At 36.6% G+C, this 16,041-nt stretch overlaps 1 pseudogene; it reads right to left on the reverse strand.

Moving 5' to 3' along the window:
• Positions 1–304: 304 nt before the first annotated feature.
• LOC112283721 (casein kinase 1-like protein HD16) lies at positions 305–15,635 on the reverse strand (annotated as a pseudogene).
• Positions 15,636–16,041: the final 406 nt, after the last annotated feature.

Consider the following 16,041-nt stretch of genomic DNA (forward strand, 5'->3'; position numbering starts at 1 on the left):
TCTCTCATAACCTGAACCTTCATTTTGCATCATTCCTTGCGTAGGGTACATGTTTGTACTGCGATCTAGGATAAACGATCCGTGGTGCTCGCCTTTTTCTGCCTCTACATCCGTGGTGCTTGGAATTGGCGTAGAACAATGCCATGCCACACCTCTTCCTTTTTAATACCATGGTGCCTCCCTCGACTCTTTACTGCTGTATTTACCTCGATCTTCTACTGCTTGCAACTGCCAAAATACTCGACTTTACTTACTTTGCAATCACTCCACCCGTGGCCAATTTCCACAATCCAAGACAAATGCCCTACGATGCCCATTCCCTTCCACCTTGAATTAGCATGGAATAAAGCCATGCCGCACCTATTTCCTCCTCAGACCGCTGCAGTCACTCATCACACAAAGCGCATGCATGCACCACAATCTAGCATAAACGTCCTACAACGGTTCTTCCAATCCAACTGTTTGTAAATGGTGCGTGGAATTGCACCATGCTGCGCCTCTTTCTTGCTTACACTGCTGCAGTCACTCTTCTTATTGGGTGCATGCACGCACTACAATCCACAACAAATGCCTTGTTATATTCGTTCCCTTTCGCCTCTTTGTCTATGATTTGTTGGGTTTCTTTCTCCTACACTCCCCCCTCTCCTTCCTTCATCCAGATTAGTGATTCACACTGCTTTCCTTGGCATGACCTGAACCTTGACCGTGAGGACAACAAACAAGATAAGGAAAAACTGTGAGAGGAAGAAATTGCGGAAAGGGAGACTACTCTGAATTGGACGTCACATGCATGGTTGCCCAATTCTCTCAGACTAAACTGGGCAATGTGAGAAAGGAGGACAACTTTGAACTAGACGTCACGTGCATGGTCGCCCAGTTTCCTCAGACTGATTTGAACAATGGTGTTCTTGGGCTTCCCAATGTCATCCTTTCTCTAGTTAGTCTCGAATGCAAGTCGTACTAAAATAATGTAGCACTTTCATACTATGTGCTGATAGTCAATCTAACCAAGTAAAACAAAAAAAGAGATCACTTGACTACTCACTATCTCAATGTGGTGCCTTGGCAATAACTTGATCTATTCGTTGCATCTTCTTCGTAGGTCAATCTTCAACACTCAAAAAACTGAACAATCTTATGTGGAGCCACCTCTTTCAATTTGACAAATTCCATGTGTACTTGGATAATAAAACTATACCAAATGTTCTATCAACTCACAATCACTGGAATTCTTCTTCGAATCATAGATTATTATTGGAAGAATATTGTGTCCGTCCATGTCTAGTCATCGACAGGACCCTGACCTTGAGTTTTCTTGACTCACATTTTGAAGGTTACAAATTGTATCATCCTTTGTTGTGTTCGATGTGAGAAGCATGCAACATCTTCCTTTGTTACATGTCATGCATGTAAGTGGATGCTTTTCGTTTTAAGATTATTTTCCATCTCCATGATATTAGACTAGAAACTTTTTCATCAGGATATGATTTTCTACAGAGTCAAGTTATGGAAATCGATTGGAGTTCTAGTGGGAGGACTTGATTCTTATGTTGGCCGAACTACGTTAGAATAGATTACATCATGTGTAATTGTAAAATCTTATGGTATAATATCTGTTAAACCTTGTTCATTTCATTGAACCTACTATACAATCCGTCGACCTTTGCCAAATGGGAACCATACATACCTACATACGCACACACACATGGAAGCATGTAGAGTTTTAGACATAGGTTGACATATTATGCAGGTAGTGGAATAGACAAGAATTGACCTAGTAAGGAACATGAAAAGCGATGTAACGTCCCTTTGTCTTAAGCTCCTATTTCAACCTAAAACATAAAAAAAGAAGACAATCACTCACTATAGAAAATATACACAAAAAAAAAAAAAAAAACAAAAACAAAAACAAAAACAATGTAAATTGTTCTAAGAATGCCTCAACTTCACTGCGAAAGAAAAAACACATCAACATAGGGCAGCCGAATTTTGATCCAGCACAGGATCACCTCCAATGCTTGGAGTTTGAGCTTGGAGTCTAGCTCACCTTTCCTTACATCACAACTGCATCTTTGAATGGACTAAGTTTATAGTTTAAGATTTTAAGGTATAGGAATTTTGCAACATTCGCAAATTCTGAAGCTCAGTTCACAAGTGCTTTCATGCCTCCACTCATTCTCAACTCCACAATTCAAGATTACTGGCTATTGCATACCTCAGACTGCAATAGCTTTCATCATTTCATATAAGCCAACAGAAGCAGCACTCCTTCACAAATAACCGATACATTCTGTATAACTCAAAACAAAAAAAATACAAACAAAGCCAAATACACAAAATGGACCAACAACCCAAACAAAGCAATAAAATATATAAAATAAATATATCATATAAAACTTGAAAACCTAAAAATGAACAAAAAGTCCACATTCTCCATCAACCTCAACAACAACAATAATACCAACACCAACACACAAAAAAAAAAAAAAAAAAAAAAAAAACCTGAAGTACCTTCGGAGAGACCGCAAGCAAAAGCTTGCACAAAATATATTTCTAAATAAATCCACATGCATTCGAAGATGGCGAATACATGCAAGAGCTCATAAACTTGAGCAGTAAATCCTGTCCTTGCATCCATAATAAGAGTCCATAGATTTGTACAAAAAGCCATACTACTTATATATAGACCGTCTTCATTACCTTTTTCCATGTGCTCCATAAGCCAAGAATTAGCTGCTTTGTAGTGATACCTATATGTCAAAACAAAAATAGGAATGAAAGTTCAATAAATGGGTCTATCCAAATCTAGGCTACTTGTTGAAAATAAACGCATGTTGTAGAAATCAGAATTGCTGATCGACATCCAAGAAGACAATGTCAAAATTGACAATACACACATGATCGGGCTGATGTCTAACTGAGCAACATCATACCACATCAATGACAAAAGCTTGCACCGCCTTATCTCTGCTTCATTTGGCCACCGAGCATTGTAAACGTTATAATCCATTGAGTTGCAGGCATTCCTAACTAGATCTTTTTCTTAGGTTGGTCATCTTTATCTTCTTCAACATCTGATTTGCCGTCTCTTCTGACTAATCTATATGGAATACTAGAAACAAAAGGCTTTGTTAATATGATGATCAAATGAAGAGTAGGTTCAAAAAAAAAATCCTTAGTGTAGGGACAGGATAAACGAAGCAAAAGAAGGTCATAGGATGCACCTTTTCAACACCGTCTGTGTTTATAGGTCTCACAATAGGATTAGGACCCAAGATAGAATCAAAGAGTAGAATGAGCTTGTCGTAATTTGGCTCTTCATTAAACTTCATATTTGCGACCATCTTCAAAATCTAGTCTGTTTAAAAATGGAACCGAGCAGAAACAACATAGTATTTCGGGAGAAGTTGCCATTTTCTTCTTCCACACCAGAAAACCTTTATGGTCGCCTTACAAAATCAAATATATAGAACACGTCCAAATGAAACATAGTGAGAAGGAAAGAAACATAAATAAATAAATTATATATATATATATATATATATATATATATATATATTGCATTGATCACTTCCTCATTAGCTACTCACCACAAAGTTGATCAATACCTGATAATCTTGCCAAGAGAGACTATCCCATAGAAGAAATACCAAAGTGTAAGCCAGTGATCTCAAGTCGTCCTTCCAACTCCTAGTCCTTCTCATGTGTACATGCACATTCGCATAGCAAATAGTTCCACTGCATGTACGAAAATTACATAGAATCAAAATATAGCTCAAAAGCAAAACAGTCGCTCCCAACCGTCTAAACAGGAATGGCAACTACATATCAAGATAGGAAAAGAAGAGCCCTACCGGAACACATCAGGCCTTCGGTCATATTCTACATGCAGACCGGTTGTACCATCCCTCCATTAAGTAGCTGTATATATGAGAGAAAGTCGTTAATCTTGGTATGAAATTGACTTGTACATGGATGTAGCAGTAATAAACTCATCTAATTCTCAGTCTAGATGCTCTTCATGTAATTATTAGTAGATGAGAAAAAAAAAAAAAAAAAAAAAAAAAAAAAAAACAGATGTAATGCCAAAATGGAGCAAAGGAGGTTTTTAATGTCTGAACAGAGAACGAATTGCTGCACAAAGAATACTAAAAACTCACTAAGCTTGAAATGTATAAGAAAAAGCTTCTTCTCTTCAAGTGTATTGAGTTGTCCCAGGAGAAAGTTCTTGGGCTTCACGTCTCCATGTGCATACCTACTCAATCAGAATGAGCTGCCTTAAATACTTGCGATTCATCCCAAGAGTTCCAAATATCCCAGAGACTTGGCTCAAGCATATCCATGAACTAGAACATGTGAACAAAGTCAAAATCGAATTAAAATAAATAAATAAATAAATACATATATAAATAAATAAAAATTACAAGTTTGAGAAAAAAACGACCAAATGAAAACTGAAGGTCTGCTTGTACTACAATAATTTAATAGGTGACTCACCATGACATAGTGGTCACCTTGTCAACCTTTGCAATATATGTGACCAATACCATGGCTGCCACCAAGAGTACTGGAAAAAAACATGCGCCAACTATCAAGGTTTAGGAGATAAGCTCTAATCACATTTGAATGATGAAAATAAGAAATGCAGACCAAGTAAATGTGACACTAGTAATCACATCTCAAGAGTAAAATCACAATGATATGAGCTCAAGATATACTTGTAAATCTGCCACTCGTAAGGAGGACCATAATTGCAGCCCTTACTACTCCGATGCTCAAACTTGCTCAAACATCAAGTGCTCAAACATGCAATGTATTGTGGAGTGACAATAGCAATGAATGAAAAACAAGAATCATGAGGAGGCTTAAAACAAACCCCATATTCATCAAGCCAAAAAGTTTTCAAATCTTCTAATTCCATCCTAAAACAAATTCAATCCTAAACCAGGTTTGAACAATCTATGAAACAATTAAATTTGAAACCATGCACTACACAAACATGGAAGCATATAGAGTTTTGGATAATGTCTTACATATTATGCAGGTGGTGGAGTAGACAAAACAAAAAAAAAAAAAAAAAAAAAAAAAAAAGAGATTCAAATTGCGCCAAGAATGCCTCAACTTCATTTTGAAAGAAAAACTGATCAATACAAGGTAGCCAAATTTTGATCCAACATAGGATCACGTCCAATGCGAGGAGTTTGAGCTTAGAGTCTAGCTCACTTCGCCTCGCCTTGCCTCACATCACAACTTTGCCTTTGACTGGACTTACAGGACTCACCAAGTTTCGGGATTGCCCTCAATACGTTATTTGATTATGGTTGTGAGTCTGAACACAATACTTTTGTATTCGGGGATCTTCACTACACATGCAACTAAGTACATTTCACTCCAATACTTTTTCACATCATTGTTATAATTATTTGAAATAGAATTTTTCTAGTGTAAAAAAATAAAAAAACAAAGTCAATAAAGTGTAAATAAAAACTTGGTCTATGGAGACAAAGAATTCAAGAAGTTTGAAGGAATTCAAGAAATTTCAATTCAAAATTTAGAAACTTATGCTGAACTGGGACTCACACCGAGATTGAGAGCCATGGGACTAGAAAGACTCGTGCCAAGATTGAAATTCGCAAGACTGAAATTTGTGCCAAGACTGGGACTCTTATCGGGTCTAGGACTCGTAGGATTGAGACTCGTGGTGGAAGTGGAATTCATGCCAAGAATGGGACTTGTGGAACTGGGACTTATGTCTAAACTGGGATCCACTCCGAGGTCCGCTAATTGGTGTCGCACCCAATCCACACTTCTATTATGAAGGCACGAGCCTCAGTCTTGATACGAGTCTCGGTTCCACTGTGAGTCCCTGTCTGAGTTCCTTGCCTCAGTGTCTCACTCCCTCTCTCTTCCACCGTACCTCATTCAAATTTTCTTCCTTTTCCTTGCGGTGTACAAAGTGAGATTGGCCACCAAGCACTGAATGTTTATTGCTTGTTTGTCGTTGTATGGAGGGAAGTGAGAGGGTTGGACTTGGCACATGCACTGAGTGATTGTTGCTTATTTGTCATTGCTTAGATGTGGAGGAAGGGAGGGGAGGGATTTAGGGTTTAGGATTTAGGAAAGAATGAATCTAATGCTGTAAGGGCATTATTGCTACCATGAAACTCCTATGTGCCCTTTATTCAATGCATCTTCTATAGGAATAGGAATTGTCGATGAAGTTGTTGGTTGTAGTACAAAGATGGATTCTCTCTTTTGGCCACATTTGATAGTCATATCTAAAGAGTAACCAGGTTTAGCTGTGGCTACGGTTCCACCAGTGCTTATCAAAGTGACACAGAAAAATCTGTAAATTTAGTCAAATAAGTCTCAAGTTGGATAAAAATAATGCCACCAAGCAGATTCCTACTACATCTGGGACAACACAAAAAAGACAAGTCTCAAGCTCCGTAAAAAAGATGCTACCAAACAGATTCCCACTACACCTGGGACAACACAAAAAAAAAAAAAAAAAAAAAAATACTCAAACTGTATTGGAAAGCCAAAGACAAGAACTTCTCCAAAATTGTAGGGCATGGCTTCCGGAACGGGAAGAGGCAAAGCATCTTCTGGAAGTGAAACAAGAAAAGGCAGCCATACTAGAACATAAAAAAGGGGAGATATTAGCTGATTAGTATATTGGATTAAAACGGAAGAGTTATGGGCAGAAATAGGAATCTAAAAAGTTGTTGCAGTCACAAAATTGAAGAGTGACCCAACTAGTATTGATTAGTCACAGATGTCTGCCCCACCAATTTCAACAATTGGTGAATTGGAGGAGAAGATGAGGCAACAGTAGCACCAATTGAGAGCACTTAGGTTGTCAGGATTCTGCAATTGGATGCCCAAGTTCGTGAATCAAGTTTAGGGTACAATAAAGACTTATCAGCTTAATCACAGAGAGAGCCGATGGAAGTATTGGAGGAGGATGAGGACTCATCGTTAGAGCTAGAACCTATGGGGAACCACCTCCAGTGAATGTTGGAGTTAACCAATCTGGCGAGCTCAGAGTGGTAGAAAATTTGTAGGGAGAATCAGTAGAAAAGGTTTTACTAGTTCATTGTTGACAAATACGCTGCACAGTTGGGAGCAGGGCTAGGTAGAATGGATAGGATCTTTTTTTTTTTTTTTTTTTTTTTTTGTATCTTATAATACATTGTATATAAGATTAAGAAAAGCTTGTAAATTGATGAGTGGATAGTTTAGAGGGTATGATGTACGATTAGGAAGAAAAAAGTAGTCAACATCGGATGAGTAATGTTTGGTATCTAAATGTAAGTACAAACCTATTTAAGAAAGAAGTAGAAGGGGCCCGAACTGTGAAAGCGTAGAGCTCGGGGCAAGCTTGGTGCTATCTCTTATATGTCTTTTGTCTTTTTTTTTTTTCTTTTCTTTCCTTCATTTTATTTTCATTTAACGTAACTCTAGAGTTGAGAGATTGGGATCTATTCCAATTGTTGAACAAACATAGACCATGAATATTGTAAGGAAATGGAAATTGGATCTCGATGTTATTGAGTAAGTAATCGAATTTGTGAATATTGAGTTTCGTTTGGTAGATTGAAAGCCAGTGACTGATGATATGGATGTGGTTCAATTGTCAAGGATGATAATATTGTACCGTATTGGCTGTAATGGTTAAACAATGAAGGAGATCCATATAAGAGATGGATAGAATTGGATGTGTGAAAAAACATATGGAAGAAATGATTAGTTTTGGAATGTATTATCAGTGTAAAGATTTATATCTAGTGATGGAAACATATTAAGTGGATATGTGTGGTCTGTCAAGACAATGTAGTATTATATGATGGTATCATAAAATTGAAAAAAGACGAGTGAGTGGAGTAAGAGATTTATGGGAGACGAGATTACAAATAGTTCATATTTAACTATCAAGAAGAATGTATGGGTGGTTGTAGAAATTAATGTCATTTTAGATTCTAAGCAACATTTCTTATGTTACTTTTTTCGACTAAATCATCCATCCTACTTCCTAAATTTACTACCTGATGGATGATTCATCTATTTTACCACGTTCTTTAATCTATCCTATAGAAATCAATTTCCACCCACTTGACAATAATCTTTGCACAACAAACCAATTCATGCTCCTCCCCTAAGTGAGTTGAGATCGTTGCAACAATTGATAGAGCCCATAGATCTCTGCCTAGAATGCTGATAACTAGGTTTTCATCACATGCTCCATCCAATTCAATGTATTGTGAAGACAATGATATCTCCCAACACTACTTCCCCTTCGTTAGATATCAAGGCGCTTTCGTAAGACATTACAAGAGAAACAAGAGCCAGTGACTGAGATGAGCTTCATAAAGATAAATTGAGTAAGGAAAAACAATAATTGAATACTTGTTGAGGTAGCAACACTGCTATCAATACACACAATCGTCATCCTAAATCCTAAAAACCACCTATCTGAATTTCCCTCTGTTGTAATATTTAAGCTATTCTTCATCAGGTATCTAACTTTTGATTGATTTTGCAACTGAAGGATTCGTCCATGTTTTGCAAGAATCATGAATAAAAACATAACAAATCAAAAATTAAAAGTAAAAGATTAAGTGGAAGGAAATAGAAAAAACCTGATATAGGTTGGAAATCAAACACAAAGTAATGTCCACAATAATTTGTGGGAACTCGAGCTTTTTATGAATCTCAATTTTTGTACATCACATCGAGACAAAAATAAAAAGCGATGTGAATACTTTGACATGTAAATGAAAGTGATGTAAAATACAGTAATCAAAACCATCGATGAAGGATTTTTGGTTGATTAAATATAAGTCCACACCTATACAAGTAGTGTGGCAACTCGAAAGAACTCACACCCTCTGGTACTTCTCCAAGTTCTTCCATTTGTCCTCAAGTCGACTTCAGTGCACCCACAAAATGCATCTGCATTGTTGTTCAAAATCTTCTTCTAATGACCTTTCCAATGCTTTTAGACTTCTTGCTTCAAAAGCTCAACCTCCTCATTCCACCATTTCTTTTGTGTTCGTCTTTGTATCGAGCGTGACCCAATCTTAAGAAGAGACTCACCGGATTTATATTCATGTACAATTTTCTCGGAATTGCAAATAAGCACTTCACTGCAAAGGTCAATCTCTTGAAAAGGCCGCTTCTTCTTTTGCCTTCCATGCATGAAGCCCACCCTACTTGTGATTTTTGAAGGAGATGAAGACGATTCCAAGGCATAGGCAGTTTCTTTGATATAGTGGAGGCCCAGGTCGACCAAAAGGAGATGTGATGGAGACGACCAAGGGTCTTGTAAATTACTGGGATTTGGATATTTGGAGAAAGGCTGAGAGTAGTGTACGTTTGAGGAGGGACTGTCTTTACTTTCATATATATTATCATCATCTTCTAAATTAGGTGCGTGTGCCAAAGGAGGAAGTTCAAAACACTGAGTCTTAAACATTGAGAGGTAGTCTGTGGATTTTTCAAGTGCACATGTTGTTTACATATTTTTGCTTGATCCTTCAAAAGCTTCTTCAACGAGTAATGGACATCTTCCAATACTACAACCGACCTCTTTACCTCTGCAATTTTGACATCCAAAATGTTTTGTAGTTCACTTTGTAATGCTTGAAGTGCTTCCTCCAACTGCTTGAACTTCCTATCGATCAAGGTTTTTTGTGTGTCATGGAAGCTGCAATCCTTAGAATCAGGGATGGTGACTAAATGAGGAGATTGTACTGAAGATTGGACTCACAAGCTCTGCTTTTCAGCAATAATCGAGGCTACAAATTCTTCTAAAATGAGTAGATCTAATAAAATCCAAGCCTTGGCCGCCAATGCTCTAAATTCATCTTAGATGATCTTCGCTTGTTGAGTGTCTACTTTTTTTTTGTCAAGCAATGTTTGGAGCTCACTTTTTAGCTCCAAGAGAGGTTGCTCGAGATCTTTCCTCTCTAATGTAGGTTGCAAGAGCCCTCCTCGCACAGACTCTTCTGACTCTTCTATAGGTTTAGAAGCAAGCGAATTCTTGAGTCCTTCAAGATATTGCAAAGCTAGGTCGACATCAATTTTGTTCGGAATTAGATTGCCCAATTGCTGGATAAGGTTACTGATCAGTAACATTTGTCTCAATCTAAGAACATCTGTGGGAAACGGTAATAACTTTGTTAGCTCCTGTATAATATTCACTCCCACTGTATGCTTGAAAACATATTCCCATATTCAAGCATATATGAGCTTAAAACCCAATTCTTTCCCTTTTCTTGATGTCTTTTCTATTGTTATTTTGGAGTTTTCAACAATCTTTGTTTAAAACAAAAACAAACAAAAAAAAAAACAAATAAAATAAATAGATAAATAAATAAATACTGAAGATCAAAGAAATCAAACTTAGAAACAAAATACATTTGAAAAGAATAAAGATGAAAAATAGAATAAAAAATATATCAGAAGGTTTAGGATCTAGAAGCATATATTAATTTTACTCAAACTATCCAAATTTAGATTGAAATTTAAATCATCATCCACTCTTGATAAAGACAAAAGTAAAAAATGGATAAAGAAAAAAAAATAAAAAGATGTTCCAGTTTTGTAATGAGTGTCATGGACATAACCAAAAGTCATGAACATAATAAAGAATTATAACGAAAGTTCAGTACAAGGCGAAACTATATTATTATTAAGAATAAGCTTTTATTGTAGGTCTCATGGACATGACCAAAAATTTATAATTAAAAATCAAGATAAAGTTGGATTGTAAAAAAAATAAAAAATAAAACTTTTGTAGTTGGTGTCTAAGACATGAATGAGTACTATAACTAAAGTTTAAGTTGAAGGTAGAGTAGTCCAGAAAGGTTACTCTAGTCTCTCTCACACACACACATACACAAAAAGAGGGAGAAAGTGGGAGAGAGATTCCAAGTTCAATAGCCCTGCTTGCATGCATTGGTGGAGCGAGCATCGCACACACGCATACGCACATGCACATGCATGCATACACACACACACACATACACACATGAAAAGATGGAAAAAGTTAGAGAGAGATCCCACGATCAATAACCTATTAATCAAGATTGGAAGTGGCCTTAGAAAGAAACATAAAGATGTAGCAAGCTTGATTGCTTAAAATCCTAAACCCGATCTTATGTGACAAAAACAAGAAAATAAAAAAACAATAGTAATTATTGTTGCCGTCGGAGGAAAAAAAAATAAAAGAAAAACCGATGAACAAAGCTCCTCACCACTTTTCATGGAACCCTCCACATTCTCTAATTCAATCTTCAATACTATGGAGGGCAGCAAGTTCCAAGACAATGTTGTTCTCAACAACAGAAGTATCAATTGAACTCATGAGAGGCCCAGATAACCAAATGCCAAGTGTTGGATCTCCAAATACAACAATCTCTTATAGTTGCTCAAGCAATCACATTGTATGTTATCAAAAAAAAAAATAGTAAAAGTATATTTTTACATAATATTATAGTGTGTAAAGTTTTATTTTAAAAATCTACAAGACTAGTAGAATTCCAAGTTCAACGTGTAGTGTTTAAGAACCCCTCATCCTGAATATTAAAATCCCAATTTATTCTTATTGTCATTGATTTGAATGAATCTTTAAACGTAACTCCCTGCACATCAGTCCTAAGGCCTAGCTTTTACATATCGCCTCCAATTCTGTCCGTACTTGTTGATGAAGAAACGGGCGCCATCAATGCGATCCACATAGATGCCATCTTTTTTTCAATATCCTCCCCCTCCTATCTTTTGTAGCATGATGGGATGACGGTCCAGGTCTTTCGATCTGCTATGGTACTGCCAGTACATCCAAGTACTTGGCATGCCTTGGTGAGAGCAGATTATATCTTAATGCTCGGCTTTGTATCATTTCCACCCTGCACCAACCCTTGCAACTGTTGGACCTTCGACCTCAAGCTTCCAAAGACTTCATCGATGGAATTACATCAGGCCAAAAAGATTCCTTCCAACATCTTATCGATGCCCCCCAAATGTAAAACATCCAAGAAAAGACAAATGTGATGGGCCTCAACAATCGTGTGCATATCAAGGACCGTGATTTCAATCTTGGTACCTAAAAGGTGCTCCTTGAGGTCATTGCCATCATATTGTTCCTTAGCCTATAATAAATTTGTAACTTGTTCTATTCGAGTATGCATGGTTTGTATGGTCTTCCGTACATCATTTAAGTTGTCTTTTGGTATTGTGGCAATGACCTCGTGGCACAACTCTTAGTAGATCTTGATATTTTTTATCCTTTCACATCCATGGATGCCAAATTCCAAAGAACCAAGCTTTCTAGTGTTGAACATTTCGTACACCTTTGCCTTCTTAAACCTTTGATGGAGGCGAATTTGACTTTTACCAAAGTCAAAGATATGTACCGTTCTTGTTGGCACCACATTTCCAATGTCGAATTGATTTCTTACAACCATGATTGTTGTGCCATGAAGAATCATGTGATACTTTACAAATAAGTCAATTTTAGGCTGGGTCTTCAGGAAGGCCCACTTCATTTTAAAGAATCCTACTCGGTACTCTACATGACCACAAGCATGGAACGCATCTATCATGGCTCAAATGGAGACATTCACTTGGCTCTTGAAAAGAACCATACTGCTATTGCTGAGAGTGAGTGTCAATCGATGGTTCCTCTATAGCTCTCGATAAATCACATGTTTGTGAAGCTGTATTTCTCCAATTGTCTCTCCAACATTCACCTTCAGAAGCATGAGGTCAGAAATCACATGCAATCAAGTGTAAAAATACTCTAAATCTCTCATGTAGACTTTACGTTTGGCTGGACGGGCAATTTCTTCAAGTAAACTTGGTAAATTATGCATGATCAATATGAAGCACATAGCATCCACGTCTACATTGGATGGGTAAGCGGTAATAGATTTGACGGCTAAACTAAGTCAAGATCCGATAGGATCACAGGTACCGTAGATGATATCCATTTCGATAGCCATGACAATGACCAAGGGATTGGGCTACGAAGTCGGGCTTTAGTAGGTTCACTTTGCAAAGAAAGAGGGACAAAAAAAAAAAAAAAAAAAAAAAAAAAAAAATACATTCAAAAAATTATGTTTCCTTATAAAGAAGTTATCTTAAATCCTACTTCCCCATACTAGCTACCAACAGATGGACCTAATGAAGAGTTATTATTAAAATTAGAATTCTCTTAAAGTTCTAAAAATGAATCACTTTTACTTTGGTCTTTAGATTACTTCCACTTCAGTATTAGTATATATATATATATATATATATATAGATATAGATATAGATAAATTGAAGCCAATGACATCTTGAATTTGAGCAATATTCATCCAGAACCATTCTTTTCATTTTAGCTATCATTAGGAATATAAAATTATGTTCTCTCATTTTGATATTCTGTCATGTTGTTTTATTCATATCTTATATGATCTCATCTTGTTATGCTCCGTAACAGTGAACTCTTCCAACCAATAAAATATCACAATCAATGATCCTAACTCATGGTTTCACTGTCTCTTCTCTTTTTCCAAACGTGTGACAACAATCTCAAGTACTACCACACCATCTCAAAAAACATTTAATTACTCCATAATTCAATCACTGGAATCCTTCACATCCAACTGTCATTCTTTCTACACTTCTTCACACAAATTCAAACTCCATAGTCTCCTCTTTCAATCTCAATATTCAATGTATCATAATTCTCCCATTTAATTACCATTCTTCATAATTATTTTCCATCGTCTACTTTCAATTCTCCACACAAGTATCTATCCCACAAATAAATTTAATACTTCCTTTGACAACATCAAATCTCAATTTTTTATTTCAGAATTTCACTTCATGTCATTCAAAAATCTATCTATGGCTCTTCTTCTTCTTCTCCAAAGAAAACAAAGAAACAAAGAGGTAGCACCGAGCTCACCCTGGCGCTTGACCATCACAGTCTCGCTTTCCTTACTTCTTCCTCAACCTACTCATGCTCTTTTCAAGATACTAGCTACTACACAACCGATGATAACAACTTCCATTCATCGATTGACTAGCTTCTTTTAACCTTACATGCATTGTTTTGTAAAAATAAAATAAAATAAAATAAAATAATCCTCTCCATTCTATATAGTCCCGCTGCCAAATATGCAACGTCCTTGCAAACATAGAATTGATAAAATAAAACTTCTTCAATAAACCCTCACAAAAATTTTCCATTATCAGGACTCACTATACTAATCAATTCCAACATTGTCCGTGGATGATTCTAGAATTTAGGATTTTAGGATTTAGGGTTTAGAATTACATGGTGAGCCTTCCTCCTTTTGATTTTTGAAACCCGTCCCAGATTCACCTATAATAAAGTCGTAATCGATTTTTGTTGGTACATGTGGTAAATTGAGTACCCATAAAATGCTCCAATTGAACGGACCCATTAGGAAAAAAAATAAATAAATAACCTTCTACTACACGATATAGTCCATGCCGACAGACTTCAAATCTCCCTCCCTCCTTCTTCCCCTCCAAAAAATTGTGAAATCGGCTTTCATAAAAGTATTACTAGATTGCTAGATAGAAACGATTTGGGACGTGATTTATTATCATAATAACTCTTACATCGATGTTGTGTAGCTCTCATGGTCAAGAGAGTCGTAGCGCTAACTTCATCTAATTTTTTCAATTCTGATAACCGACATTGGAAGGAATCCTTGTCTCAAAGACATTTGTCAAACGCAATTCTGAGAAATTTCATCCAAATATTGGGAATTTTAGACCGTTGCTTCAAACAATCTCCCTCCGCACAATTTTTCATCATCACAGACTTCTTTCTCCAAAACATACAACTCTCAACAGACAATGGATCATAATCTTCCATCCATAATCAATCTTCACAAAATCCGATAACAATCTTCTAAATCTTCTCTTATAATTCAATCATACAATAATTCAATTGCTCACTCGATATCTCATGAATCAATCTTTTGCTTTTATTTCATATTATCACTTCACTTTGATTGAAATCTATTCCTTCTTCTTTAAAAACATGAACAAATAGGAAATGGCACCAAGCTAATCTCGGCTCATAACTATCACAATCTGGCCCCTCCTATTTCTTCTCCAACTGCTGTATGCTTCACTCTGAAACTATGGATTCCAAATGACATTTTCTACCAAATCATTTTCTACAACCAAATCATCCATCCTACCTTCCGAGTTGACTATTCCAAATCTAGATGATTCATTGACTTTATCAATATCTCACAAAAACTAATTTCTATTTTTTCTATATAGCCTGGACTTGATCACCGCACAACACCTTTTGAAAACACAGAATTGATACACATCTAAAATGAACTTCTTCAGCGACCACTCTATAGAAATCGCTATCCCTCAGGCTCACTCGATCAATCAATTTTCACATTCTCTACCATCGGCCACACCGATTCTGGTTCCAAACAGAAATCCTCATCTTCCTCCAATTTGGCCATGGACTCTCTCTTCAATTGGACTGATAAGTCCTTGTTGTACTCTCCCAATTTGTGGACTTGAACCTCCAATTTCAAGATTTGGGCATCTCTCGATTCCAACCGGTGCTGTTGTTGCCTCATCTTCTCTTTCCATTCTGCAACTACCAAAATTGGCACCATCAACATTTATAACTGACCAACACCAGCAAAATTATCTACCAATTTTGTGACTTTAGCATTTAAGGCTCCAATTTCAGCCTGTAACAATTTTGTTTCACATCTATGTTGGTGACTCAATTCCACTTTCTCCTATTTTAGTAGTGCCATCTTTTCTCATTGCATTTCTAACTGAGCCTTAGCCTTCTCTTGTTCTAAAATCAATGCACTACGAAGCCGGAATAGGTCTTGCTCATGGCCTTCCATGATGTATTAAATGCGTTCTTTTTTGTTTTTACAAGCTTCTTGTTTCTCTCCAAATTCATGCTCCAATAGCAACTTGAATTTCGTATTTTTTTAGATGATTTTTTCCAGCTCCATAATTTGGTGG

This window comes from Physcomitrium patens, chromosome 6 (assembly GCF_059467195.1).
Source record: "Physcomitrium patens ecotype Gransden chromosome 6, ASM5946719v1, whole genome shotgun sequence".
Lineage (NCBI taxonomy): Eukaryota > Viridiplantae > Streptophyta > Bryopsida > Funariales > Funariaceae > Physcomitrium > Physcomitrium patens.